The sequence below is a fragment of the Urocitellus parryii genome, chromosome 1 (assembly GCF_045843805.1).
Source record: "Urocitellus parryii isolate mUroPar1 chromosome 1, mUroPar1.hap1, whole genome shotgun sequence".
NCBI classification, from domain to species: Eukaryota; Metazoa; Chordata; class Mammalia; order Rodentia; family Sciuridae; genus Urocitellus; species Urocitellus parryii.
The window spans coordinates 238,846,344-238,873,357 of record NC_135531.1 but is presented as its reverse complement, the minus strand read 5'-3'; the positions used below and the strand labels follow the sequence as shown (position 1 = coordinate 238,873,357).

The 27,014-nt window shown below is 34.9% G+C and overlaps 1 pseudogene; it reads right to left on the bottom strand.

Moving 5' to 3' along the window:
* Positions 1-20,743: 20,743 nt before the first annotated feature.
* On the bottom strand, positions 20,744-21,540 carry LOC113182945 (small ribosomal subunit protein eS1 pseudogene; annotated as a pseudogene).
* Between the last annotated feature and the right edge of the window lie 5,474 nt (positions 21,541-27,014).

Here is a 27,014-nt window from a genome sequence, read left to right as displayed (position 1 = left end):
GCTTGCCGGGAGAGGGAGTATCAAGCTGAGCCTCCATAAAGACTAGGGGGAAACTAGAGACACCTGACCTCCAACCCCTCCTCCCAGTAGCAGCCAAAACGAAACCTGGCTAGCCAGCGCTGGGGGAGGGGCAAGCAGAAAAAATCAAAGTGATAGAGTGCCAGGGATCCCAGCAGCCTGCAGCAGGGCCCCGGAGATCCAGGCCAACTGATTCGCGTGGCCTGCCCTGCGGCTACAGAAGGCGTGGCGCCTCAGTGAAGCCATTAATTAGCAAGCAGGGAGGTTAGGGAAGGCCATTAGGTGGAATCCCACCAGCCAAGCCCACACGGACCCTTGGGCCGAGCACGGGATCTCAGAAGTGGAAGGAAGCGGTACAGTCCCATCCCCCACAGCGGACACTCCACCGAGGCAGTCAGCGGCCACCATCCGGGAAAGCTGAAGGATACACCGCCACTCTCCTTCAGAGTGCAACATCAAAACAGCGGACACTCCATCCAGGCAGTCAGCGGCCACCATCCGGGAAAGCTGAAGAATACACCACCACTCTCCAACAGCTTGCAACATCAAAACAGCCAGCAGCAGGACCCCGGAGATCCAGGCCAACTGTTTCGCGCGGCCTGCCCCGCAGCTACAGAAGGCGTGGCGCCTCAGAGAAGCCATTAATTAGCAAGCAGGGAGGTTAGGGACTGCCATTAGGTGGAATCCCGCCAGCCAAGCCCACCGCCCACGCCTGGAACAGGCCCAGCGACCTGCCAGCATTGTAGTCACGACACCCCAATTGGAATAGGGACAGAGCAGAGCCGCCTTCCACTCCCGGAACAGGCCCAGAGAGCCGCCAGCGTGGTAGACACGTCACCCCAATTGGAGTAGGGGCACAGCCGCCGCCCGCACCTGCAAGGGAGACTTTTCAAGTATACAAGAGCAACATAAATAAATAGGGGGTAAATTTCAAAACACAACAGTTGCACCAAGCAGAAAGAAACGCGAGCAGTATGAAAAGACAAGGAAAGAAAGGACCACAAGCAATGCAGGTCAACTCAACTTTAGAAGAGGTAATAGCTGCAACAGATGGAATATCAGATAAAGAGTTCAGGATATATATGCTTCAGATGATCTGGAGTCTCAAAGAAGACATGAGACAGCAAAATCAGACAATGAAAGATCACATTGACAAACAAATCCAGGAAGTAAAAGATCAATTTCACAGGGAGATAGAGGTAATAAAAAACAAACAAATTGAAATTCTAGAAATGCAGGAAACAATAAACCAACTTAAAAACTCAATTGAGAATACTACCAGCAGAGTAGATCACTTAGAAGAGAGAACATCAGACAATGAAGACAAAGTATTTCAACTGGAAAAGAACATAGACAGCTCAGCAAGTCTGCTAAGAAACCATGAGCAGAACATCCAAGAATTATGGGACAATATCAAAAGACCAAATTTAAGAGTCATTGGGATACAGGAAGGCACAGAGCTCCATTCCAAAGGAATAAACAGTCTATTCAGTGAAATAATACTAGAAAACTTCCCAGAATTGAAGATTGAGACAGAATCCCAAATCCTAGAAGCCTACAGGACGCCGAATGTGCAAAATCATAAGAGATCCACACCTAGACACATTATAATGAAGATGTCCAACATACAGAATAAGGAGAGAATTTTAAAAGCTGCAAGAGAAAGAAAGCAGATTACATTTAGGGGTAAACCAATCAGGATAACAGCTGATCTCTCAACACAGACTCTGAAAGCTAGAAGATCCTGGAATAACATATTTCAAACACTGAAAGACAATGGGCTCCAACCAAGAATCGTGTATCCGGCGAAATTAAGCTTCAGGTTAGAAGATGAAATTAAAACCTTCCACAATAAACAAGAGTTAAAAGAATTCGCAGCTAGAAAACCATCTCTTCAAAAAATCCTTGGCAAAACATTACAGGAAGAGGAAATGGAAAATAACATTGAAAACCAACAATGGGAGGTAGGACAGTAAAGGGGGGAAAGTAGTCAAAGAGGATAACAAATCAGGTTTAGTAACATCAATAAACAAACATGGATAGAAGAACAAACCATATCTCAATAATAACCCTAAATGTTAATGGCTTAAACTCACCAATTAAGAGACACAGGCTAGTAGAATGGATCAAAAAACAAGACCCAACAATATGCTGCCTACAGGAGACGCATTTGATAGGAAAAGATATACATAGACTGAAGGTGAAAGGTTGGGAAAAATCATATCACTCATATGGACCGCAGAAACAAGCAGGAGTGTCCATACTCATATCTAATAAAATAGATTTCAAGCCAAAGCTAATCAAAAGGGATATAGAAGGACACTTCATACTGCTCAAGGGAACCATACACCAACAACACATAACAATCATAAATATATATGCCCCAAATAATGGTGCAGCTGTGTTCATCAAGGAAACTCTTCTCAAGTTCAAGAGTCTAATAGACCAACATACAATAATCATGGGAGACTTCAACACACCTCTCTCACCACTGGACAGATCTTCCAAACAAAAGTTAAATAAGGACACTATAGAACTCAATAACACAATTAACAACCTAGACTTAATTGACATATATAGACTATACCACCCAACATCAAGTAGCTACACTTTTTTTCTCAGCAGCACATGGAACCTTCTCAAAAATAGACCATATACTATGTCACAGGGCAACTCTTAGACAATACAAAGGGGTAGAGATAATACCATGCATCTTATCTGATCATAATGGAATGAAACTGAAAATCAATGATAAAAGAAGAAAGGAAAAATCAAGCATCACCTGGAGAATGAACAATAGGTTGCTGAGTGATCTATGGGTTTTAGAAGACATCAAGGAGGAAATTAAAAACTTCCTAGAGTTAAATGAAAACACAGACACAACATATCGGAATCTATGGGACACATTGAAAGCAGTTCTAAGAGGAAAATTCATTGCTTGGAGTTCATTCCTCAAAAAAAGAAAAAACCAACAAATAAATGATCTCATACTTCATCTCAAAATCCTAGAAAAAGAAGAGCAAAACAACAGCAAAAGAAGTAGAAGGCAAGAAATAATTAAAATCAGAGCTGAAATTAATGAAATTGAAACAAAAGAAACAATTGAAAAAATTGACAAAACTAAAAGCTGGTTCTTTGAAAAAATAAATAAAATTGACAGACCCTTAGCCATGCTAACGAAGAGAAGAAGAGAGAGAACCCAAATTACTAGCATACGGGATGAAAAAGGCAATATCACAACAGACACTTCAGAAATACAGAAGATAATCAGAAATTACTTTGAATCCTTATACTCCAATAAAATAGAAGATAGTGAAGGCATAGATAAATTCCTTGAGTCCTATGATCTGCCCAGATTGAGCCAGGAGGATATAGACAACCTAAACAGACCAATAACAATAGAGGAAATAGAAGAAACTACCAAAAGACTACCAACTAAGAAAAGCCCAGGACCGGATGGGTATACAGCAGAGTTTTACAAAACCTTTAAAGAGGAACTAACACCAATACTTTTCAAGCTATTTCAGGAAATAGAAAAAGAGGGAGAACTTCCAAATTCATTCTACGAGGCCAACATCACCCTGATTCCGAAACCAGACAAAGACACATCAAAGAAGGAAAACTACAGACCAATATCTCTAATGAACCTTGACGCAAAAATCCTCAATAAAATTGTGGCGAATCGGATTCAAATACATATCAAAAAAATTATACATCATGATCAAGTAGGATTCATCCCTGGGATACAAGGCTGGTTTAATATACGGAAATCAATAAATGTTATTCACCACATCAATAGACTTAAAAATAAGAACCATATGATCATCTCAATAGATGCAGAAAAAGCATTCGACAAAGTACAGCATCTCTTTATGTTCAAAACGCTAGAAAAATTAGGGATAACAGGATCATACCTCAACATTGTAAAAGCAATCTATGATAAGCCACAGGCCAACATCATTCTGAATGGAGAAAAATTGAAGGCATTCCCTCTAAGATCTGGTACAAGACAGGGATGCCCTCTCTCACCACTTCTGTTCAACATAGTCCTCGAAACACTGGCCAGAGCAATTAGACAGTCAAAAGAAATTAAAGGCATAAAAATAGGAAAAGAAGAACTTAAATTATCACTATTTGCAGATGATATGATTCTATACCTAGCAGACCCAAAAGGGTCTACAAAGAAGCTATTAGAGCTAATAAATGAATTCAGCAAAGTGGCAGGATATAAGATCAACACGCATAAATCAAAGGCATTCCTGTATATCAGCGACAAATCCTCTGAAACGGAAATGAGGACAACTACTCCATTCACAATATCCCCCCAAAAAATAAAATACTTGGGAATCAACCTAACAAAAGAGGTGAAAGATTTATACAATGAAAATTACAGAACCCTAAAGAAAGACATAGAAGAAGACCTTAGAAGATGGAAAAACATACCCTGCTCATGGATAGGCAGAACTAACATCATCAAAATGGCGATATTACCAAAAGTTCTCTATAAGTTCAATGCAATGCCAATCAAAATCCCAACAGCATATCTTGTAGAAATAGATAAAAGAATCATGAAATTCATATGGAATAATAAAAGACCCAGAATAGCAAAAACAATACTAAGCAGGAAGTGTGAATCAGGCGGTATAGCGATACCAGACTTCAAACTATACTACAGAGCAATAGTAACAAAAACAGCATGGTACTGGTACCAAAACAGGCGGGTGGACCATTGGTACAGAATAGAGGACACAGTAACCAATCCACAAAACTACAACTATCTTATATTTGATAAAGGGGCTAAAAGCATGCAATGGAGGAAGGATAGCATCTTCAACAAATGGTGCTGGGAAAACTGGAAATCCATTTGCACCAAAATGAATCTGAATCCCTATCTCTCGCCGTGCACAAAAGTTAACTCAAAATGGATCAAGGAGCTTGATATTAAATCAGAGACACGGCATCTGATAGAAGAAAAAGTTGGTTATGATCTACACGCTGTGGGATCGGGCTCCAAATTCCTCAATAGGACACCCATAGCGCTAGAGTTAACAAATAGAATCAACAAATGGGACTTACTCAAACTAAAAAGTTTTTTCTCAGCAAAAGAAACAATAAGAGAGATAAACAGGGAGCCTACATCCTGGGAACAAATCTTTACTCCACACACTTCAGATAGAGCCCTAATAACCAGAATATACAAAGAACTCAAAAAATTAGACAATAAGATAACAAATAACCCAATCAATAAATGGGCCAAGGACCTGAACAGACACTTCTCAGAGGAGGACATACAATCAATCAACAAGTACATGAAAAAATGCTCACCATCGCTAGCAGTCAGAGAAATGCAAATCAAAACTACCCTAAGATACCATCTCACTCCAGTAAGACTGGCAGCCATTAGGAAGTCAAACAACAATAAGTGCTGGAGAGGATGCGGGGAAAAGGGCACTCTTGTTCATTGCTGGTGGGACTGCAAATTGGTGCAGCCAATTTGGAAAGCAGTATGGAGATTTCTCGGAAAGCTGGGAATGGAACCACCATTTGACCCAGCTATTCCCCTTCTCAGTCTATTCCCTAAAGCCCTAACAAGAGCATGCTACAGGGACACTGCTACATCGATGTTCATAGCAGCTCAATTCACGATAGCAAGACTGTGGAACCAGCCTAGATGCCCTTCAATAGATGAATGGATAAAAAAAATGTGGCATTTATACACTATGGAGTATTACTCTGCATTAAAAAATGACAAAATCATAGAATTTGGAGGGAAATGGATGGCATTAGAGCAGATTATGCTAAGTGAAGCTAGTCAATCTTTAAAAAACAAATACCAAATGACTCCTTTGATATAAGGGGTGTAAACAAGGACAGTGTAGGGACGAAGAGCTTGAGAAGAATATTTACAGTAAACAGGGATGAGAGGTGGGAGGGAAAGGGAGTGAGAAGGGAAATTGCATGGAAATGGAAGGCGATTCTCAGGGTTATACAAAATGTCATATTAGAGGAAAGGAGGGGTAAGACAAGAGAATACAAATGGAAGAAATGATTTACAGTAGAAGGGGTAGAGAGAGAAAAGGGGAGGGGAGGGGAGGGGAGGGGAGGGGAGGGGGGATAGTAGACAATAGGACAGACAGCAGAATACATCAGACACTAGAAAGGCAATATGTCAATCAATGGAAGGGTAACTGATGTGATACAGCAATTTGTATACGGGGTAAAAGTGGGAGTTCATAATCCACTTGAATCAAACCGTGTAATATGATGTATTAAGAACTATGTAATGTTATGAACGACCAATAAAAAAAAAAAAATTCGTACAACAGCCTCACTGCTGTGAATACAATTGCAGTATCTTTCCCAAAATATGTATTTTTCTTCCAAATTTTTAAGAGTAATTTTTTTTTTACTTTTAGAGTATAATTTTCTCTTTTATGTATTTTTCAAATAAATTTTGTATTTTGGAACAGTTTTTGCTTTACAGAAAATTCTGGTGTTAGTACTGAGCGTTCACAAAAACCTAACCCACTTCTCAATGTCTTAATTTTAGTATTGACAAATTAATGAAATTATATTGATAAGTGATTATTAACTAAAATCCATACATCAGATTTCCTCATTTTTTTTTTTAAAGTGTTCTTCTCCTTTTCCAAAATTATATCCAGGATGCTTATTAGATTTACTTGTCATGTCTCCTTAGGAACTGCTTGGCTGTGACAATCCCATATACTCATATGTCTACTTCCATCATTATTCATGTGAGTTAATCTCATGTCAGAATTCCTATTCTCAATATCGAATTCTTGATATCCATGTGTAACTGCTACCCGCACTTACTCAGACTAGTAGTCTTGTAGTCCTCCATTATTTGCCCCTCTCCTTGAACTAGCACCTGAAATCCCCTGGTAAATCCTTTTACTTTAATCCATCTACTTCTCTTAGTCTTCACTTACACTACACAATTCCAGCTTCCACTGTCTTTTGGGCTGTGGCAAAATATTTTCTGGCTTTTCTGTTCTCATTTTCATTCTCTTTTTACTATTTTTTTTTAAAAAATAAACCTCTGCTTTCTAATTTTCCTGTGTTTTATCAATGTGCTTAGCATATAAATAATATTCTTAAAGAGTCCTAGCAAAAAACTTTTCTCATGCCACTTTTTCTCTTTACTCATTACACTATAGCTTCCTCTTCATCTTCAATTAGCCTCTACTCTCTCTTTTTTTTAAAGCTTTTACAGATAGAGTTCTGTTTTGCTTGAATATTCTTTTGTCCACTATTTATTTGGGCAAATTCTAATCATGTTTTCTATCACAGCTTATAGCATTATTTTGGGAAAAAGTCTTCTCTGACATACAAATATAAACACCTCTCTTTCAGGTTCTTCTTAACTTCCCTACAATTTTTATACATATTTTCTTCCATACTCTCTCAAATGTGAATTTTCCTGTCCAGTTAAGCACAAAGTACAACTGAAAAGCTATATACTTTCTTTTAAAGATTCATCTTAAACTTTGAAAAATGCAACTCTTTCTCTGTTATGCTAACCCTTCTTACAGTTTTGATCAAGATTTATAGATGCTTCTGGGAGTAATATCCAAGGATGATTTTATGTGCTAAAAATCAAAGTAAACTTTTCATTCAAGAAGTACAGTGCTGGGCTGGGGATGTGGCTCAAGCAGTAGCAAGCTTGCCTGGCATGCATGCGGTCTGGGTTTGATCCTCAGCACCACATACAAACAAAGATGTTGTGTCCACCAAAAAATAAAATATTAAAAAATTTTTAAAAAAGAAGTACAGTGCACTGTGGTAGGAACTTTATATATGAAGTGTTGTGCTCTAAACACAAAGTATTGACAACTGACAGAACTGTATCATTTAAAATACAAGAAAGCAATTATCCTCTTCAGCTTTTTGATTGACCCAGTATGGTTTTGTAATCCCTAATAAATCTTACTTTTCTGATTTATACTGTGAGATTATTTCCTCTCTTAATTCTCTATGAGAATGGCTACATCTAATGAAGTAGCAAGAGGAAGCCTGAGTGACCAGAATTATAACATCCATAAATTTCAAGACTGCTGATTAATAGTATCTTTGATAGCATATCTTTTACCTCACACTCACATTTGTGTGCAGTTTTTTTTTTTTTTAATACTGGGGATTGAACCCAGGTGCCCATTACCACTGGATTTTTATTTTTTGTTTTGAAACAGGGTCTTGCTAAATAGTTCAGGCCCTTGCTAAGTTGCTAAGTCTACCTTTAACTTGCCATTTTTCTGCTTCAGCTTCCTGATGAACTGGGATCACAGGTGAGCACCATCACACCGTGCTGTGTGCAGTTTTCTATAGCATCTGTTTTGTGCTTTGAATCTGCTTGAGTGATCCACTGTCAACTTCAGCGATACATGAGAAGATGGATTCCCCCAATAGTTTTCCCTGACTTTTCCTGCTTTCATAACATCCTATTAACTAAACCAAAAGATGGTTTTTTATAGACAACTCAAGCAAGAACATAAAGGGATTTTCAACACACTCTCTTTTGATTGGCAAACATATTTGGCTATAAATTTCTGATGCCTCTTCATATGGTTTCCCTTTGATTCCTGCCCTTGTCATCCCCATCAGAATTCTAGATGTCATTTCTCCTAGAATTACTTCTGTAACCATCATTTCAGATGTGTGTGATTGATTAGAAGCTCAAAAAACAATTTTATGTGACATATACTATCTTAATTACCTATTTGCAAAGGGCAATCTGCCTTTTCAATCTACCTTTATTCTACTGTCAAAGATATTCTTGTTTGGACTAATTTTAAAATGTCACAATCACTCCTAATCCCCACAAGTTGATCTTTGGCTTGGCTTTCCATTACACAATAAGAGTACTATGTCCTTGTTCTATAGATACAAATCCTTACTAAGTGTGATGAATTTCTTCCTGTTTGCTTTCTATCCTCAAATAATTTTTGAATGTATGAAAACCTAATGTAGTAGTAATACTGCTCTACTCCCATTTTTAAATTTTTACCCCGTTCAAAGCTATGTGATGTGATGTGCCAGCGATTATTTTTCTTTAAAGACTATGCAACCCTCCTCTCTTCTCCATCTCCAGATGCCTAACATTTCATTGCTTTCAGAAAATCTTTTGGATACATAATAAAGGAGTTAATATTCTTGCTTTATTTATTACTTGCAAGGTCATTTTATGTTTTTTTAATCTATTTTTCCATTAATTTAAAATTATCTTTTATCCTTTAAAAATGTTAAATGTATTTTGTTATAAAGTACTTTTATCATTATCTTTTGATATTTTCATTTAAATTAACAATTAAGATATAAGTAAAACAGCAGAGATGTATATCAGAACTTCAGTTGTTCATCAACGATATGAATGATTAGTTTTCTTAATTGGGCAAAGTTTTTCTCTGTTAGTTAACATTTAACAGTATTATATTCACTTAAATAATAAAATTATATTGTTATTTAAAAAATAATATGTATACTTTGAAAATATCATTTAGCTTTAAGTATTTGTCTTACTTTCAGTGTGTGATTGATTAGAAACTCAAAAAACAATTTTATGTGTCATATACTATCTTAATTACCTATTTGCAAAGGGCAATCTGCTAAATTTTATTGGCAGAGTACATCACAACTTTTAATGAGCCACATCTTGAGGGGGAAAAAAAGAAAGGCCAGCAAGCAAATAATTAAATCAGGTTTTCTTCACATAGACTCACTGAACTAATTAAATACTTCAGTTTAATTTGCTAAGAAAAGATAGTAATCTTTAAATGGTAATAGTTATGTTGTGCTTTTCATTTATTTGAAGTATAGGTCTATTGGGCCAAAAAAAAAAAAAAAAAAAAAAAAGAACTTAGCACGTCTTTACAAAAAATAGATGAGTATTTTTGTCCTATGAAAATTGAGTGCATATGTGTGTTTATGCATTCTGTATTCTGAGATTCTGAATCTCCAGATATTTTATTCAAACTATTATATGTATGACTTGTGTTCATTAGATTCCCGGAGAGAACTTTACTAGAAAAACAACACACAATCATATTTTTAGTTACTTATTTTATATTGGTTTCTTACCACTTAATAAAACAAATTTTAATACAGTGACAAGTCACATTGTAATTGCAAAATAATATCTTGTAATTTACATGGATATGTAAGATATATTTTTCTATAATATCAATATACCCACTTATATCCTTTAGGCTTATTTGGTCAAAGATAAGGGAAAAAGTCTATATTCTTCATCCATGTATAGACTGAATATATGTATGCATCCACTAGATATATCTTGATGAACTTAGAAATTTGAATACATTCAAAAATTATATATAATATGTTAAAATGTTAGTAATTAAGTCTAAATTTAAAAGAGTATGGGTTCTGTAGGTTCTTAAATGTTAATAGAATAAAAAAGGTGGAAGAAATGCTCTTTCAGTATTCAAAAACTGTTGGCCAATTAAGCAAATTAGTTAGTCATTCACATCATTGATGAACAACTCAAGTTCCGATATACCTCTTTGATGTTTCACTTATATCATATTTGTTAATTAAATGAAAATATTACCTGGTGTTCATGTTGGAACTACACTCAGAGAGCTAATTGTTAAATATCAGTAGCACATCCCTGTGTACATGTTGCCAGGTTTAATGGGTCTGGCCAAGGCAACAGAGAGAACAACTTTGTCAGATGCCCCCCTCTTTGGGGTGGTCTGCTTTGATTGTTGTTCTAATCAAGCACAGCTGTTGGCTGACATGATTTCCCTTGGTCACATAAGAAGATGATAACTCACATTCTTCATCATTACAGGAAAAAACATGACACAAAATATGTGCTTTATTAAAATGAATAAAATTTCATCCTAAAAAACGTCACTGAGTTTAAATTAAGCTCTGTTTCCATTTTAAACATCTGTATATATTAAATATTCTTAATACATGTTCTATTTATGTAACTTATATATAATATGTATGTGTACTTTTAAAGACATTGCATACATATAAATGGCCATATCTATGTCTACTACTCATTATTAAAAATTGTAAATTTTTACTTATTTGATGATTGACTATCTTCTTTCATGAACTATCTTAAACATGTTCCCTTAAGCATGTTTCCCTATTGAAACATAAACTCCAATTAAATATTATGGCTTTTATTTTCACCCTGAATCAGTTTTAGGTTTTCTAGGTAGCTCTTATGAGTATAGTATGTTATGAGAATTGGTAATTCTTTACCAAACCCCCCAAAAAACTACATGCACCTACGTGGAGCACACACTCAACCACACTCCGAATAGAATCTTTTTCAGGGAAAGGGTTGCCAGGGATTGAACTCAGGGATATTTAACAACTGAGCCACATCCCTAGCCCTTTTTTATTTTTTATTTTGAGACAGTGTCTCACTAAGTTGATTAGGTGCTGGTAGCAGGCCTTCCCTGGCCCCTGGGGCCCAGCCCCCAGTTCCTTGTTCTGCATGTCAAAGTGGCCAGCTCACAGGGTCGTGAAGCAGGTTTGCGATTTCCTGTTTATCCGCCTGCGACATACGTGCCTCTTTGGGAACATCTTGACCTGTTCGGAGCCTCCTGATAGGGGACGGTGGCGGTAACCCAAGGACGCAGTTATTACTCTTCCCTCCTTGCTTTTGAGTGATTTCCTGCAGCTGTTACAAAAGATATATAAGGGGAACAAATTTGGCAATAAATCGCGCGCACGCTTCCTCCTGGATGAAGAACCTTGGTGTCCTGTGTATTTCTTAACCTCGCCGTCCCTCGCCGGACTCGGCTCCGTTAGCCGGACGCGGCAATTAGGGACTTCCTAAATTTGAATTTGGTGATCCTCCTGCCATAAAAATTAATTAAAATCAATGCTTTAAAAAAAAAAAAAAAAAAAACAGGAATTAATCCCAGAGGTAATTACTCACTGAGCCAATCAGTGGTTAAGTACCTCTGGATTCTTATTGTGGATCTCTTATTTTTCCAATTGAATAAGATTTCAACTTCAATATTTACTTGAAAGTGCACAATAGGCCAGGCATGGTGGCACATGCCTATAATCCCAGTGATTCAGGAAGCTGAGGCAGGAGGATGGCTATTCAAAACCAGCCTCAGCTAAAGTGAGGGGCTAAGCAACTCAGTAAGACCCTGTCTCTATATAAATTACAAAATAGGGCTGGGGATATGGTTAGTGGTCAAGTACCCCTGAGTTCAATCCTTGGTTACTACAACAAAAACAATACAAAGCAAAAAACAAAAAAGTAAAACAAAAAAACAAAAATAGTCTATAGAAATAATTTTTAATTCATTCTAAATATTAAAATATTATTTAACTTTCAACAGGTGATATACTTTTGAAATTCAAAATGTATGGTGGATATGTTTCAGTGGAAGATAATTTGGAGGAAGGAAAGTGGGAATTTTATATTTGTGGCAATGGCAGTGGAGAGACTGTTGGTGGGACAGTGAATGTCCAGCTGTGTGTTGGCAAAGCTCAGATGTACTCATTGCAAGTAATGGAAGCCCTGAACACCTATCTGGAAAATGTCCAAGAGCTATGCCATCTACCTTTTGGCTCCATTGTGACCTTGCATTCCATTGGGCTGTTGATTCTCTCTATTTCTCTTGGCAGTCTCATTTTTCTGTATATGTTAACTAGGGACAAAAAATTTTGTTTGCATTTATTTTAGTGTCAAAAAAGCTTGAATCAAATGTATGAAATATGATATGTCAAGAGCTTTGTAATGTTTTGAACAACTAATAATAAAAAAATAACTGACAAAAAAATAAAATGAAAAAAATAAAAAATGCAGTCGCATAACTAACTGCAAAAAAAAAAAAAAGCATTGATTAGCCTCATATAGAGGTACATGCCTGTAATCCCAGTGACTTGGGATGCTAAGGCAGGAGGAATAGGAGTTCAAGGCCAGCCATAGCAATTTAACAAGACCCTAAGCAATTTATTGAGACCATCTCAAAATAAAGGACTGGTGATTGGCTTAGTGGTTAAGTACCTCTTGGTTTAATTCCTGTTTCAAAAAAAAAAAAAGCATTGACTTAATTAATTTTTATGGCATTTTTACATTTAAAATAACTATTACTTTGTGCTAGATGGAAATTTTATCTGGCTACTGCTGTCTTATCTATCTCTCAAGGTGGTCACAGAGGAAAAAATAAAAATAGTGCCAGAAATCTGGTTGGCAGAGATGAATTTAGAGAATACAATAGACCAGCAGGGAGTCAGAGACACCATGAAAGAAAACCAGAGAGAAGAGGTCATCCCATTCCAGGTGATACACATTTAAGAGAAGTTGAGTATGTGTGCTTCTGTTTGGATCTCATCATGAATTATATCATTGGGACTCTCAAAGTTTTTAAATAGAAGGATGGAATGATTGGCAGGTGATATAATAAAATAAAAAAAACAAGTATGTAAACAAGATATTAGTTATAGAAATCTATGGCTGTAGTCAAAGGAAAAGAGTGGTGTCATTAAGAGTAGGTCAGGAAATAATTGTAAAGACATAGATGACTTCTTTTACTTGCCATTTTACATACTCATGCATTTGCTCATTTTTTTCTTCAAATCTTTGCTAACATATACTTTGTACTATGCTGGTTTATAGGAACAGCAGTATGACCAACTGAGGCTTTACCGTCAATGAGTGTGTTGCCTGCTGAAGATGTATAGTCTATTATTAAACAAGCAGATTATTCACAGTAGAAGCAACAGATCCAAACTAAGAAAACCTGGGAAACAACTTAATGGATAAGACAGAGAATTAAAGTTTGGAGAAGGAGGAAGTAGAGGTATAACATTTTGAAATTTGTTAACTATGAAGCCTGTGCTTTATAGGAAAGATACAGACAATAGTAGAATACTTCATCAAGGACTACTCTAGGAATCTTTGTGAAACCTTGTTGAGATGGGAAGACAGATGACTGGGAACACTAACAGCCAGCCTGTCATTTAAAAATGTATTTGAAAATGACAGATAAAAACAGCATATATTTATCATGGACAGCATGATGTCTTGAATGTTTATACATTCTGGAATGGCTCCAAAAGAGAAAATAAAAGTATAGAACAAAAACTGATTGGACATGAAAACATGTCTTTTATTAGTTAACATGTGCATTTCCTAATTAATATTAGGGAGAGCTAATTAATATATACATGTCCTCACATACTTATTATTGTGGTGAGAATACTAAAAATCTATGCAATTTTCAAAATACAATTCACTGCATCCTTAACTTGTCTCCTGTTGCCCTATGAGTCACCTACAGAAAATGTAAGTAGGATTTGGAGGCCTAATAAATGAAGGTTCTTAGCTTGTAAAGCAAAACACCTCTGGAAGGCCTCCATTAGCTAGACAGGATCCAATGGAGTTGGACTTCCTAAACATGGGCCTAAGTTCAAGCAGGTAAATATGACTGTTTTGGCATTGAATCTACTCATCCTTCCCTCTGGGAAAAGCAAATCCAGTAGACAGAAAACAAGCAAGTGAATACGAAGACTAGAAAAAAAGCCAGAAATTTGCTACAAGAGTTATTCTTGACAAGCCTTCTCAGATCAAGCTATCATGGAAGCAGAACCACAATCCTATTTCATGTGTGTGTGTGTGTGTGTGTGTGTGTGTGTGTGTGTAAAGAGAAAGAGAGCAAGCACGTGAGCCCAAAGGGAATAAAAATGGAGACCAGAGAGAAAAGAACAGACAATAGAGAAGTATGATATGATATTTTTAACTAATATAGGCAAGATTCTCAAGTAAAAGGGAAAGAGACTGGATTTTACCTTAGCACAAAGCGATATTGTTTATCTCTCTTTCACCTTAATCTCCTCTCAAAAGAATCTGACTATTTGGTCATCAGAATGATACACATCTAAAAAGTAATAATTTTTAAACGAGTTTGGAAAAAAATTACACTCCTCATCAAGATCCCTGCACATTTTGACAAAGAAAAAACCTTTAAAAGGTGACAGGGTAAAGGAGACATTATTTTTCGAAACTTATTTTATAATGAACATCATTTATATGTAACCCATTAGCATATTACAGAAAACCCTTTGGGGAATAATGACGGAAAGGAAGAAATCATAAAACCTCTCCATTCTAAAATGGCATGTATTATTCACACGTATGCACTTCTAAGGGAAATATGAGTTCCCCAAGCATATATTTAGTCTTCAATAAATTTGGGGTGATTAAAAATCTCTGTGATGGACATTTCTTCCCCTCTGTGTTGTCAATGGAATTAGGTAATAATGTGGTATAGCCAAATGAATGCTCCATAAGTGGCTATTCCTTTTAGGTGAAAACAAACAACTTAGTTTCATTGTTTGAAAGGGATCCCCACTGTAGCCAAGGTCAAGATGATCTACAAAAGCTGAAGCTTTATTATTCTACTTTTAACCTGTAGGAATAACGTTATCCTATTTATATGCAGGTCAATTCCTTTAAATCTAGATGCTATCTTTATTGATCCCTTCCCTAATACCAATAGTTCAGTCTCTCAGGAAATGTTGCTTATTCTATCCAAATGTATTTGAAATCCATCAACTAATTGTCATTTTACCAATATTACACCAGTCCCAGTCATAATCACCTCTCTCCTGGCCTCCAGCAATGGCCTTGTATTGGTCTATCTATCAAAAATCATCTCTAAAAAGCAGTCACTTTCTAAACATAAATTAGATTATGGTGCTTATGGTGCGTCCTTGCTTCAAGTTCTTAAAATAGTTCCCTTTTGCTCTCAGAGTATTATCCAAATTACTTTGACCTATAAGTCCCTGTGTGGTTTACTTCTATTATCCTAAGATCTAATGTAGCTGACTTTCCATAGAAGGAACATGGGCCTGTATTTTTGAACAAGATTCTTTTTCTTTCTTTTTTAGGGGGAGGAGTGTGGGAATGGGTATCAAGGATTGAACTCTGGGGCATTCGACCACTGAGCAACATTCCCAGCTCTATTTTGTATTTTATTTAGAGACAATGTCTCACTGTGTTGCTTAGTGCCTCGTGGTTGCTGAGGCTGGATTTGAACTCGCAATCCTCCTGTCTCAGTCTCCCAAGCTGCTGGGATTATAAGGGTGTGCCACTGCACCCAGCTTGGAAAAGATTCTGATGGTCAGTCATGACTGAGAAATTATCTCCTTCCTCAGTGTTGGTGTTCATCAATTCCTTCACTTCTCACTTTGGTTCTAGTGGCTTAAAAATATTTTCATTGGGGGCAGAGATAGCTTAGGCAATAGAAAACTCCATATCATCATTTCCGTTGAAGACTCGCCTCTGCTATATCTTTTGACTTCCAACACTGAGCCTTCTCTGAGATTCTTCTGGGTCTTCCTGCTGCTGCTTTTGCTTCTTTGCTCCTGATACCATAGCTATTATTGCCACATGGTCTGTGTTGCCAGAATACTTGGCACAGCAGTTCTGACTTTTCCATTGTCACTGATTTCCAGAATTGGCAGATAGATGCATTTAGATCTTGGCAGAAAGGACATCTTCACGCACATTACCACATTTGGGAGCTAAGTATCAAAGACTACGCACGAAATCATTACTTTTAACCTGCATGCCATGATTCATTCTTGCAGAAATGCTGGGTTGTTTGATGGTGATAATGGTTTTAGTTCTGAAGTACTCTCATCTGTGGAGTTCTACTACCCTACTTAGACACACGCGTATATGCACTCACCAGTGTGTATCTGTATGTTTGTTTAAATATACAAACTTCAGCAAGATGCTGTGGTGCATGCCTATAAACCCAGCACTCAAGAGGCTGAAATAGAAAGATCTTAGTTCAAAGCCAGCCTCAACCATTTAGTAAGACCCTAAGCAACTCAGTGAGACCCTGTCTCTGAATAAATGTGTGTGTGCGTGTGTGTGTGTGTGTGTGTGTGTGTGTATACACACACACACACACTCCAAAAAAGATTGAAGGAACTCTTAATCTGATATGTAGGCAATAGTGACTATTTTGAGTAGTAAATGCAGACTCTATTCTCTGGAAATGGTTGATAGTAAAGATCCCCTATTTTGTAAGTAATATGGGAAATAATGAGTTTGTGAGAGTCTATTTTACTGTAGCTGTGGTGCTAACCTACATGTCCCGATTAAAGTAAATTCTCCAAACCAAAACCACATTCATATGGGTAATAGGGAGGGGCAAAAAAACAAGGTGTCACAGGGGGTGGATTTCAGTAAGAAAATAGAACAGTCAGAATTATGGAGCTGTCTAAAGGCCATTTGCTTCTATTTTTTAAGAGTCTGCCTCAGTGTTGACAAAGGGTCAAAGTGTTGGTCCCAGATTGTGAAAGATGACCAAAAGAAATGGGAATTAGATTTAATAAGTCCTAAGTATTTAAAAAGTTGAAATAAAAAATATTCTAATTTTAGGATCATGGTTATCTGACATAAGATATTTGTAGCAAATGAAAATGTCAGAAATGTAAGGCTATATAATATTCTTTAACAAACTGCCTAAATTTTATCTTTGATCAAGATAATCTCATCTAATATATATAATTTTGTTTCATAAGTATTAATATGAATACATTTTAATGTTTGATTTATATCCTCTAAAAGTCATATGGATAGTTTCTTTTTAAAGGTCATCCTTTGAAATTTTAAAGACTTAAAATTTTTAATATCGCTTTAGGTTTTTCCTCCATATTTGTCACCTAAATCTCACCTGCACATCCATTCAGAATTCCCTTGCACATGCATTTGTCATTTATAAATACATATTCATGACATCAACGTGATTAATGATCCTTTCCTTCTTATTCTTACAGTTTAATAGAACGGATGTTGACAGGGCCCTGGAGATTGGAATAATACATGTTAAATATGTTGTTTTAAGGTCAAAGATACATTTTTCATTCATAGAACTTTTAAATATCTTAATGTCTATATTTTTAATGCTTAATTTTTCACATATTTCCAGCAGTAATTCTAATGGAAAAACAATAATTGCTGCAGTTGTTTTCTGTTGATTCAGACTCAGACATTGAATCTATTTATGCCCAACCTCTTAGAATGAAGCCTGGACATTTATTATCAAATAAACACAGTTATTACTTGAAAAGACAAATGATATGTAGTTAGACTGTGTGGTTTTTTCCCCTCATTTTTAAATTTAATTCTGTGAAGAAACCATATTCATTTTTGATAGTATTTGACAATACTGATTGTAAGTCAGTCTCGAAGAACTTTAAATTTGAATAGAGCGTTCAATAGCTTATTAGCTACTCAAAAACCTAAGAGTTTATTTTCTTCACAGAAACCTTATGAGGTTAGTATAATTGTCTGTCATTTTATGGTAAGCCTATTAGAAATTTTTCTCCATCTACCTGCCACGGTAGCACTGTTATTCTAATATTCATTTTGATAGTAACAGCAGAGACTGTGTTCAATATTATATCATCAAGCACGCTGTACTTAATACATCTTATTACCTGCAGCACTTTTCATTTAATTTCCATAATAATACAAATGGAAAATAATAAAGACTGAGAGAAATAAATGAGCTTCAACATTAAGTATGAGTTCATATGGGAAGTAGGAAATAGAGGTGTAAAATATGATCAAAATTATTTACATGTAGTTAAGTCATTGAACTCATTTTATGTTGCCTCAGCATATATGGAACACTAGTTATTAAAATCTGTATTCCATAAGGCAATATGGATAATATTTTGAAAGGCACACTGAAAACCATTTTCTTATTTTGTAAGTTTTCAGGTGCCTGCTTGCTATTTTCATATAATTATCTAATACTGGCAGGAATACATGGTTTAGCTTCCAATTTTTGTTTCTTTCAAGAGTCATTCACTAAAAAAAAGTTATCACGTATATTTCACATACATACCCATATGCACATATAATAGATTTCAAAGGTACATCCATTTTTTGCTTCAACAATTTTATAATCTCAGAAAGGGAACATTTGTATCAAATTACCAAGATGTTATTTTTCATCAGTGCTTTGGGTGGGTAAATGGCTAAATCCCGCAGGATGCTGTAATTTATTTATGAACTTTGGGGAGAGGTACACTTAGACTTTACCTCTCTCAAATTGTAGTTTTGAGACTCCAGTGAGGTAACGTATGCTCAAATGTGTTGAATGAAAAGTATAGTATAACATTCTTTTAATAACCTCTGGATCCAGTGGCAGTGCCTATCTATACTTAAATTAATCAAGGGAATTGCTTCCAAGTCTGTGATAATAAGGTGGAGAGAAGGGAGAAGCATGGTTAATAAAAGTATAGAATACATATTTTATGAAAAATATTCAAAAAATAATTTAAAAACTATTGTTGAGTAGGAGCAGACTTACTACCTTAAAACATAATTTAAGTCTATGTTTTAAAGGAAATTGAGTTCATTTAAATTGATCATAAGATGAGAGTATTTTAAAAATGAAAATTTTGTATCTGATTTTGGTAATAAGAGAAAATCAACATGTACATCCTGGTTTAAAATAAAAGTTGACATGGTCAAAGCAGTCATTTTATTTTAACTAGGTAAAACACTACTGACTTTTAAATTGAATATATAAAAAGAGGAATTTTACCTTCATATATTTTACCTTCATTTTTCAGTATGAAAAAGTCTTGCTTCCTCACAAAAAAAGTAAAATAACCTTGATAAAATTAATTGATCAACATAGATTCATTAGTCACTTATTTTGGGTCATTCTCATCATCCACCCTTTTCTAACCCCTTAGTTTTCTGCTAACAAACCTGTTTAAAATAAAGCATAAGATACATTTTTTCCCTCAGTCTCAAATTTGAATTTTAAGCATATTCAGAACTCAAAGAACCAATTCAAGACATGCTAACAATGGCACAGTATATTATTGGTTTTGTGCTCATTTTCATTTGCAGACCCCAAAGCAAAGATAGATTAAAAAGACACAAACACATTCAAAAACTACACCAAGAACAAAAATGATAGATTTCTCTGTGAGCCAGTAATATAATCAGAAATGTGAAGAAATTAGTGAGGTTGAAGGCATAGGACTGAAGTGCTCTGGGTTTGGAAGCCACAGAAGCATTAATATTCTGGGCCACCTGTATGGTAATGGGTGTAAACAGGAGGATTGTTGATGATCAGAGCCAGGCCTGCGGTTTGCAGTTTATATATAGAGTGACTTACAGTATTCTGCTTGTAAAACAAGACTCCAAAAACGTGCTGGCCACTTCTGTCTGGGAAACTACTACCTGGAGAGGCAGGGTTGGGAAAAAAAAGTGGAAGGAGGAATTCAAATTCCCTAAACTGAACCAAGCGACACACTGCATTCTGAATATTCAATGTCCCCAATATCACCATGGGGCAGGAACTCAGAAAACAGAATCTTTAGGTTCTTGAGGAAATCTTTTAAAGTTCTTGAGGATTACTAGAGACAGTTGAGAAACTATCCATGATACAAAAAAAAAAAAAAAAAAAAGAGAGTTGGGTTGGGAAAAACAAAATACATTCCAAATCTCTAAAATACAAAGTAGATCCCAAACTGAAAATAATCTAAAAGGCCTAGATTTTGAAACATATAAAGAAACTATTTATTTATTTATTTATTTATTTATTTATTTATTTATTTATTTATATCGCTGAACTATATCTCTAGCCCTTTATATTTTATTTATTTATTTATTTTCACAAATAGGACTGTTTATTAGTCACTATTAAAAATTTGAATTTTAAACGGATTCTTGAATTGGTGTTTCATATCCATCAGCTCGTTCAACTTTAGCACCTGTCTCATCTCCTGTAGCTTTTCCAGAACTACTACCTTCACCATGAAGCTCCATGAGTTTTCCCAATTCAAACTTGGGCTTCTTCAGCATTTTTACTTTTCTAACAAAGACATCATGAAGAAGATAAATCATTTGGCAAGCCTTCTCTATGTCTTTCCCAATGCTGTCTGGAATCAGTTTATTGACCACTTCTTTCAAGTCATTTGTCTGCACTTCCCGGGTCATGATTTCCATCACCTTCTTCTGGGTTTGGTGGACCTCTGGTGCTGAGCTTAGGAAGTCTTCCGTATCTGATTGTTGAGGTTTTTAGTAAAACCAACACAGAATAGATGCAGCAAATATCCATCTGTAGTCTTGACATCAACATGAGCCTCGATCATCGTCTGCCATTTTTTGGCCATGGAACACATTTTGTCAGTAAGATCCATGCCATGGAAGTTGGTCAGGCAGTTTTTTCCCTGAACGCCCTCAGTAATTAGCTTGAACTTCCTAAACGCAACGTCATCATTCTGCAAATCAGCAAGACACACTTCAAACACCTGACCCTTGAGGCCATCAGATGCAATTTTGGTTTCCTGGATCCTGGTGACTAATGTTTTTCCAATATTTCTTATATAGAACATTGCCGGTGCTTTCACATCATACCAATCTTTCTTAGAAAATGTATCAACCACTTTCTTCTTGGCTCCCTTCTTGCCGCCTTTTGTAAGGTGCTTGTTCTTGCCTATCTCCATGGTACTGCTCAGAAAGCCAAAAGGTCCTTTTTATTTTTTGAGACAGGATCTGGCTAAATTGCTGAAGCCCGTCTCTAACTTGTGATCTTCCTGTCTCAGCTTCCCAAGTGGCTGGGATTATGGGCATACACCACCAGCAAATTCTTTACTATGAGTGAGGATTGTAAGAAACATAAACCAGCAGGATATGCAATAATTTCAGAGGAAATTAGTCTTATGAAATAATATGGCAGCAAATTTAATATGTTTGTTTAGAATGTTTTGAGCCAGTCTAAAAGGAACAATCTAAAAGGAACAAAATGTTATAAGATAAAAATAGGCAGAAATAAAATAAAAATTTGGATCATAAACAAGAAAGTAAAGAATACAAGAAAAGAAAAAAAGATGTTGTTCCTGAGATTTATAGGAGTAGACACGTGTGAAGGAATGATAGTAAATTGGAACGAAGTACTGATAGATGCACCCAGAATATAGTTCAACAAATAAAAAACGATTAAATATCATGTAGGTTTGATGATAAATCTTCAGGGTATACCTACGAGGAGTGCCAGAGAAAGAGATGGAAAAGCAGTGATGGAGATGCAATCTTTGAAGAAACAACAGCTACAAATTTCCCCAAGTTGAAGAAAACTATGAAATTTTGATAAATGTAGTTTGAATATTTAAAAACTTTAAAATCCATATCTAGACACATAGTTAACCTATATAATTTTATTAAAAAGATTAAAATACAACAAACACTAGTATGGCAGTATGTATAAATGTGGATGTGTAACCAATGTGATCCGGCAATCTATACACATGATAAAAATGGGAGTTCATAACCCACTTGAATCAAATGTATGAAATATGATATGACAAGATCATTGTAATGTTTTGAGCAACCAATAAAAAAAAGATTAAAATGTTAAAGAAATAGCAGGAAAAAAGGTATGGATTATAATCAAAGACATTAAAATAAAATGTTTATAGAATCTGCCTACATAATAAGAAGTTCCAGAAAAGAGTACAGGCAAGCCTTCAAATTGGTGAGCAAAAAGCTATGATACATCTAAGGAACCAGCCATTCAAGTATAAAGGTAACATTTTCAGAAATAGAAAGGTAAAGAGTATTTTACCCAAAGACTTCATTAAAAAAGAATTAATTCAAAGAAATCTGTGGAATAATAAAACAATAGTGAGGTTAGAAATTTAAAATAGCTTTTAGTAAATTCAATTAAATTTTGACTGAAAATACAATTAAAATTTTATGTTAATCAAAACACAATTAAAACTAGATGAGAAGGCAATATTTTAGGGTTACACAATGATTAATTAAAACATGCCAAGCTCCTTTTATTGTTCAGGAAGGAAATAAAAATAATGGTTCAGACACTAATATAAAAACTTACTTTTTGAGAATGTATGTAAAAAATCTGAAAGTAATCATTGAAAGAATTGGCTACAAACAGCACAAGGGGAACAGGAATACACAGAAAACTTTTATCAATTCAATGACAGACAAGAAAGTAACAAAAATAGAAAAAGAGAAAAATAAATAACAAAGTATAAAATCAGGTGAGAAAGCTAAGCCAACATATATTAATAATCACATGTGCATAAATGCATTTAACTTAACTATTAAGTTGGAGATAAATGGATTAAAAAATTAAAATGTATGTTGCTTGTGAGACACATGTAAAATAAGATCACACAGAAAATATAAAATTAAAGGAATAAAAACCATAACAGTTGTCTAATAACCAAAACAAAGGAACAAACACCTGTTGATTGAATATGGAGTCTGAAAACAGATGCACACATATAAGTTAATTTGATTTGTAATGTTAATAATAAAGGTAATAATGATGATAATAGTGGCCAGTGTTATTGTGTGCATATCATGTGCCAGTCTTTATAAATGCATTAGATGCATCAGTTAAATCATTCTTGATTTAACACTCAAGAAAACCATAAGGACCTTAAAAGCCATATTAAATTACTATGATATTTCAGTTCATCTGAATGGGCAACCCTGCCTTTAGATTTTATTATTTAAATTATGAGAAGGATCTCTTTCAACAAATTCAGACTGACAGACTGATAGAAAACTAATTTATGTATATAAAAACAGGAAAGATACAAATAAGAAGAAATTTAAGAAGCTGCTAAATCTAAGAAAAAGAATTCATTTATTTACTAATTAAAACAAGAATTTAGTGCTTCATTCTCATCAGTTTGACAAAAAAGTTTGAAGTCTGAAAATAAGACAGTTGGCAAGACTTCAAAGAAACATGTAGTTTCACACAATGTGGTAAAAGAATGAATTGGTATAGCCACTCTGGAGTGGGTACAGAGTCATTTTATTTTATCCACTATAAAGTATTGTCATCTGTAGGAATAAACCCTAGAGAGATGTTTGTACACTTATAACAGAGGATGTACATATAAGATTGCCTACAAAATGAACATTTTTATTAGAAAATTATTGAAATTAATTTGATGTGAATAGATCTCAAATGTATGATGTTGACATGTATGATGGATAAAGAAATAAGTAATGATAAAGTAGGATGCTGTTTACAAAGGTATGCAAATTGACACTGTGTATTTTCAGTGATGATAGATATTAAAAATATAAAATCATGAATGGCAAATAAGAAACAAATTTAGGGTAGTAGTTACGTCTGGGGAGAGAATTCAAGTAATATAGAAACTTCAATTTTATTTGTAATGCTTTATTTTTAAAAATATGTGAAACATACACATGAAAATTAAATTATGTTGAAGCTGAATAATGACTGTAGATATTTATTAAACCATTCTTTATAAGGTATAGCATATTTGAAACACTTTATAATACCTTATAATATATTCTTTGGGAAGCCATCTGTGAATTACTTGAGGATCCTCTCTCTGTATGGTAGCCAAGGAGATTTAGGGGTGGCATAAGGAACTGTCTGTGGCTCTTCCAATAGATTGGAATAATAACAGTAGATTTCCCAATGCACGTGACCTTTATTTCTGCTCTGTTAGAAGATACCTCTTAGTAGCTCCAGAGATGGGCATAACCCCTTGGGAACCGGATAGCCCACCTTTAACATTTTTTGGTGAAGAACATTCCATGGAAAGCCTTTGATGTTTCCCAATATAAATAAAGCAGGAGTGGGCTCCATTTTGCCATTAGTCTAGAAGCTCAATCTGTCTGATCGGCTTGCCTGTCCTGCCTCAACTTTTGAAATTATTTTCTGTGTCCTGTGGTTTTTTAGTCATTCTATTTTTCCTAGCTTCTACTTCTCAGCCAACCCATTCCACCAAAAGGGAACCCCATTTCCACCACGTGCTTCTCAATTGTCTTATTATGATTTGTGGTTAGCATAATAGCTGGAGTATATAGTTGGAGTTAAATAAATGCTGAATAAAGGGATGACTTACTGAATATTAAAATTCCTCTACATATGGGTATATAGATAACAAACAAGAAAACTGCAGTATATAAAAAGAAACACAAAAAATAGAAATTATAGAATTTAATGTTAAGAAATTGTACAGGAAAGATTGTTATCCTTTAGTGCTCTTCTCAGAAGTAGTGTATTAATATTCTTAGAATAGATTTTTCACATATTTCAAAACAAGTATGATAGGTTTTTTAGATTGAATTCGATATAATCAATGTGAATAAAATTATTTTCAAAATGTTGGAGAGAAATACACGCACAATTTTGAAGGTATATCAATAATCTAGATCTTCTGTAATAAATTATAAACAAATGAGAAAAAATTGAATTCCATCTATTAAGGGAATTCATTAGGAATTAACAATCTAAACAGATGCTGTTTATAAACAAGACTAAAATGTGTAAGAACACAATTCAACTAAAGGGAAATTTAAATCATATTAATCATGCAATATAAATAATATTATAATTTTAAGATATTAATACTAGAGCATTTTCATGTTATGATAGTACCCAGGAAGAACATCTAAATAACATAAATTCCAAATATTTCTGTGATTTGTATATAATAATTCTTTTTTTTTCCTCCTTTCTCATACCAGCCTGGAGACAATCTATTTTCTTTGGGTCATAATTAACTTTTGTCATTATTCCTCTCTGACTTACAGATAGCCTGAATCTGGAGTAGGAATTTTTATTGAACTAAAGGAACAGATACAATACTGTTGTTTTCATTAAAAAGTCAATTTAAGTAACAGAGTCAGAGGTGCTACTTTCATTTAGGCACTGGTGGATGTCATGACAATGGTGGTGGTGGCTGAGAGTAACTATGAGGACCCAAACATGATATCATATAAAAGAATTGGAAAAGAATATCTAATATAAAATTTAGCATTTGCAGGAAAGCACAATTAGATTAGTTTTGAAATGGGTTTAAAATGTCTCACAATATTAAATTGTCTAAATGACAAGAAGCTGACAAGATTGCAAACTTGCAAATTTGTAGCATTTCTCTTCAAATCAAAGCTAAAGCTTCCCCAGAAAAAGGAATAAGCATACGAAACTGAGGAACACAAAATTGCAGAAAACCCCTAGGCATATGGAAGGTGTTCTGCACTCATGTGGCATCAAAGGGAGCTCAGGGAAAGGGGATCCTCTGTGTCATGAGCAGGTTGGAGAAAACATTTTAAGTATGCTCTTTTCTGTCCACTATATGGTTCTGGAGAACTTGTAATCTTTCAATAAATACTATGAGATATAGATTTATATACTTATATATAGATAAGTGTATATATATAAATATACATAGATAAATGCATATAAAATAAAACAAAACTTGTATAGTGATAATCCAAAACCACCACATGAGCTAAAAGGTTACTACTAATATTTAAAATAAGGAAGATAAATATCCTCAAAAATAATAATTATATTGATAATACTGAGCAAGCAAAAAAAAGGACATTTTAAAATGAGCTATAGAGAAATTTCCAAAATGATAAAATAGTTAAATCATTGAAAAGTGAAATTTGGTATTGGAGTTTCATTAATTCTGTAAAATCATAAATTATTACATTTATTTGTACTAAGGTTGGTTTTTAAAGTTTGGTAATAATTACTCAACAGTTTCATTTTCTTTTTTATACTGAGTCTTGGTTTTTGGTAATAAAACTGGACCACCAACATGCAACAGTTGTGTTTTCTACTTGCTATAGGATATTAATAGTTGGTAAATTATTTAGATATTTTTAAAAAAGGAGTGGGGCTAACTCATGTACTATGCCATATCATGGGGATTTTTTTTTTTTTTTTGGTACTTGGGATCGAACTCAGGGGCACTCAACCACTGAGCCACATCCCAAAATTTTGTATTTTACTTAGAGACACAGTCTCACTGAATTGCTTAGCACCTTGCTTTTGCTGAGGCTGGCTTTGAACTCCAGATCCTCCTGTCTCAGCTTCCTGAGCTGCTGGGATTAGAGGTGGCACCACTGTGCCAGGCCATGAGGGAATTTTATCTGTCAGAAACTTCTTCTGAGTCTG